General features: G+C 37.7%; 1 protein-coding gene across 1 annotated transcript in view; it reads left to right on the forward strand.

The window, feature by feature from the left end:
• sorcs2 (sortilin-related VPS10 domain containing receptor 2) overlaps positions 1 to 5,000 on the forward strand; it is a gene marked incomplete at both ends in the record, with an annotated part of 248,143 nt that overhangs the window by 222,968 nt on the left and 20,175 nt on the right.

Raw genomic sequence — 5,000 nt, forward strand, 5'->3', positions numbered from 1 at the left:
AGTGCAGACTCTCAGCTTTAATTTGAAAGTATTCACATCCAAATTGGAGGAAGGGAAGCTGTTGCTGTGAACGCACAACATACGGTCAAAGGATCTCTCAAGGCAAGCCAAACAGGCCATCCTAAGGCTGCAAAAACGAGGAAAACGAAAAAGATCCATCAGAGAGACAGCGGGGAACATTAGGAGTGGCCAAATCAACAGTTTGGTACATTCTGAGAAAAAAAATAACACACTGGTGAGCTCGGCACCACAAAAAGGTCCGGACGTCCACGGAAGACAACAGTGGTGGATGATCGCAGGATCCTTTACATGGTGAAGAAAAATTCCTTCACAACATCCAGCCAAGTGAAGAACAGTCTCCAGGAGGTAGGCATATTATCGAAGTCTACCATAAAGAGAAGACTTCACAAGAGCAAATACAGAGGGTTCACCACAGAGGAGGAAACCATTCATAAGCCTCAAGCATAGAAAGGCCAGATTAGACTTTGCCCAAACATATCTAAAAAAGCCAGCCCTGTTCTGGAAGAGCATTCTTTGGACAGATGAAACTAAGATCAGCCTCGTGTTTATTGATGATAAGACAGAAGCAGCCGGATGAATTCTGAAGTGTTTAGAGATATACTGTCTGCTCGGATTTAGCCAAATTCAGCATACCGGTAGTTTATTGGAGCATAGTTTACTTCAGCATAGTTTACTTCACAGTACAGATGGACAATGACCCAAAACATACTGCAAAAGCAACCCATTTTTAAGGCAAAGAAATTGAATATTCTGCAATGGCCAGAGTCAATCAGCTGATCTTAACCCGATCGAGCATGCATTTCACTTGCTGAAGGCAAAACTAAAGGCAGAAAGACCCACGAACAAACAACAACTAAAGACAGCTGCATTAAAGGCCTGGCAAGGCATCACAAAGGAGGAAACCCAGCATTTGGTGATGTCCATTCTGCAAAGAATTCTCAACAAAGTATAACACATTTGCATTTTATTTATGATTATGTAAATGTGTCCAATTACATTTGAGCTCCTGAAAATAGAGAACTGTGTATAATGGTTGTTATTCCTAAACTTGCCATACAATATTTGTGTTCAACACCTTGAATTAAAGCTGAAAGTCTGCACTTCGCATCAGTCGCATCTCGATTGTTTCTTTTCAAATCCATCGTGGTGGTGTACAGAGCCCAAATTATGCAAATTCTGTCACTGTCCAAATATTTCCAGACCTAACTATTATGTACCGATCCAGATCACCCCGTAATGGCGTCGGTGTTGTTGGAACAGGCGCACAAGGCCCCCCCTCACAGTTCAGGAGTGGGCCTTTTAGCCTAAGTACTGTAAACACCAGCCTATTGGTTGTGAAGAGGGATTAGGCCCCGGCCATTATAGTCAGGCAGTGCTTAGCCCGTTGTTTAGACGGCTCTCTGTGGTCCAATGCCGGGGCTCTCAGACAACGGCCGCTAACGCAGCCTGGACATAATGCAGCTGTACGCCAGGCACTCAGTGTCTGTGTCGGTGTGTGTGTGTGTGTGTGTGTGTGTGTGTATGTTGGTGTGTGTTAGAGTGACGCCAGGCACTCACAGCAGCAAAGAGCCATCACACACACACTGCTGTTCTGTGTCACAGAGGTGTGTGTGTGTGTGTGTGTCTGTGTGTCTGTGTGTCTGTGTGTGTCTGTATGTGTGTGTGTGTGTGTGTGTGTGTGTGTCGGTGTGTGTGTGTGTGTGTGTGTCGGTGTGTGTGTGTGTGTGTGTGTGTGTGTGTGCGTGCGTGCGTGCGTGCGTGCGTGTGTCTGTGTCTGTGTGTCGGTGTGTGTGTGAGTGCGTGTATGTTGTTGTGTGTTAGAGTGACCAAGCCCCCCATCAACCAGAACCCTCCCATTATGGTCCATTATCGACCAAACCCAAAGTGCCTGAGCTAAAACACGTCTCTTTACACCTAGCCTAGTAAAAGTAAGTAAGCCTGGAGAACCCGTGGTTCTCTCTCTCTCCCTAATGGCCCTCAGGCGACAGGAGCCTATCTCCTGTTTTCGTAGCGTGAGGCGGTTTGATGTACAAGACAGTACACCCCCTGGACATGATGCTGGTATTTTCCAGGCATCTTTACATCTCGACAGGCCTACAAAATTGTAGATTTTGGTTGTGGAGTTTTTCTGAAAGGGCATTATAGTCACCGCTAGTGGCCTACAAAATGTATGTTTTGGTTGTGTTTTTTTTGTTTGTGTAATTGTAATTGTTTGTGTAATTGTAATTGTTTGTGTAATTGTTTGTGTAATTGTAATTGTTTGTGTAATTGTAATTGTTTGTGTAATTGTAATTGTTTGTGTAATTGTTTGTGTAATTGTAATTGTTTGTGTAATTGTAATTGTTTGTGTAATTGTTTGTGTAATTGTAATTGTTTGTGTAATTGTAATTGTTTGTGTAATTGTTTGTGTAATTGTAATTGTTTGTGTAATTGTAATTGTTTGTGTAATTGTTTGTGTAATTGTAATTGTTTGTGTAATTGTAATTGTTTGTGTAATTGTAATTGTTTGTGTAATTGTTTGTGTAATTGTAATTGTTTGTGTAATTGTAATATTTTGTGTAATTGTAATTGTTTGTGTAATTGTTTGTGTAATTGTAATTGTTTGTGTAATTGTAATTGTTTGTGTAATTGTAATTGTTTGTGTAATTGTTTGTGTAATTGTAATTGTTTGTGTAATTGTAATTGTTTGTGTAATTGTTTGTGTAATTGTAATTGTTTGTGTAATTGTAATTGTTTGTGTAATTGTTTGTGTAATTGTAATTGTTTGTGTAATTGTAATTGTTTGTGTAATTGTAATTGTTTGTGTAATTGTAATTGTTTGTGTAATTGTACTTGTTTGTGTAATTGTTTCTGTAATTGTAATTGTTTGTGTAATTGTAATTGTTTGTGTAATTGTAATTGTTTGTGTAATTGTTTGTGTAATTGTAATTGTTTGTGTAATTGTAATTGTTTGTGTAATTGTAATTGTTTGTGTAATTGTACTTGTTTGTGTAATTGTTTGTGTAATTGTAATTGTTTGTGTAATTGTAATTGTTTGTGTAATTGTAATTGTTTGTGTAATTGTTTGTGTAATTGTAATTGTTTGTGTAATTGTAATTGTTTGTGTAATTGTAATTGTTTGTGTAATTGTTTGTGTAATTGTAATTGTTTGTGTAATTGTTTGTGTAATTGTAATTGTTTGTGTAATTGTAATTGTTTGTGTAATTGTAATTGTTTGTGTAATTGTTTGTGTAATTGTAATTGTTTGTGTAATTGTAATTGTTTGTGTAATTGTTTGTGTAATTGTAATTGTTTGTGTAATTGTAATTGTTTGTGTAATTGTTTGTGTAATTGTAATTGTTTGTGTAATTGTAATTGTTTGTGTAATTGTAATTGTTTGTGTAATTGTACTTGTTTGTGTAATTGTTTGTGTAATTGTAATTGTTTGTGTAATTGTAATTGTTTGTGTAATTGTTTGTGTAATTGTAATTGTTTGTGTAATTGTAATTGTTTGTGTAATTGTACTTGTTTGTGTAATTGTTTGTGTAATTGTAATTGTTTGTGTAATTGTAATTGTTTGTGTAATTGTAATTGTTTGTGTAATTGTTTGTGTAATTGTAATTGTTTGTGTAATTGTAATTGTTTGTGTAATTGTAATTGTTTGTGTAATTGTAATTGTTTGTGTAATTGTTTGTGTAATTGTAATTGTTTGTGTAATTGTTTGTGTAATTGTAATTGTTTGTGTAATTGTTTGTGTAATTGTAATTGTTTGTGTAATTGTAATTGTTTGTGTAATTGTAATTGTTTGTGTAATTGTTTGTGTAATTGTAATTGTTTGTGTAATTGTAATTGTTTGTGTAATTGTTTGTGTAATTGTAATTGTTTGTGTAATTGTAATTGTTTGTGTAATTGTTTGTGTAATTGTAATTGTTTGTGTAATTGTAATTGTTTGTGTTATTGTAATTGTTTGTGTAATTGTCTCAGTCATCAGTCCTCAAACTGATGGCAAAGGAAGGGGTCGTCTGAGTCTCCTCTCCTGAGGCTGGACTGGACACATCTCTGTCATCTGAGATGTTGGACACGTTGATGCCTGAGTCCTCACTGTGTCTGTGTGTCGGTGTGTGTGTGAGTGCGTGTATGTTGTTGTGTGTTAGAGTGACCAAGCCCCCCATCAACCAGAACCCTCCCATTATGGTCCATTATCGACCAAACCCAAAGTGCCTGAGCTAAAACACGTCTCTTTACACCTAGCCTAGTAAAAGTAAGTAAGCCTGGAGAACCCGTGGTTCTCTCTCTCTCCCTAATGGCCCTCAGGCGACAGGAGCCTATCTCCTGTTTTCGTAGCGTGAGGCGGTTTGATGTACAAGACAGTACACCCCCTGGACATGATGCTGGTATTTTCCAGGCATCTTTACATCTCGACAGGCCTACAAAATTGTAGATTTTGGTTGTGGAGTTTTTCTGAAAGGGCATTATAGTCACCGCTAGTGGCCTACAAAATGTATGTTTTGGTTGTGTTTTTTTTCTTCTGAAAGGGCATATAGTCACCGCTAGTTTTATGTTTATGTTGTCTGGTCCTGTGTGGCTGAGTTGGTAGAGCATTGCGCTAAGGTTGTGGATTCGATTCCTGTCGGGACCATATATACTGAAAAAATGTATGCACTCACTGCAATGTAAGTCGCTTTGGGTAAAAAAAAAAAGCTACATGGCATATTATTATGGAACGAAAACTTTGCATTTATGTGCAGGCACCCTGGAGGAGAGCTAAAATAAGGGTCCTGATTGAAGGGGATAAGTGGGCCTGTCTCATCCACGAGCGAGAGCCGAACCACCTCCGTTCTTCTCTCGTTCCTGCTGTGAGAAAGCTGGAGGAAAATGACCCTCCTTCAAACTGAAATGATTTTCTCGGTGCGGGAGGTTTGATCTGACAGAGCGCCCACCCGCCATTTTTACTCGTCTTGCTTTAAAAAAAAAAAAAAAAAAAACGAAATCGTTACAAT

This window comes from Nansenia antarctica (assembly GCF_963989245.1).
Source record: "Nansenia antarctica genome assembly, chromosome: 13".
Classification (NCBI taxonomy): Eukaryota; Metazoa; Chordata; class Actinopteri; order Argentiniformes; family Microstomatidae; genus Nansenia; species Nansenia antarctica.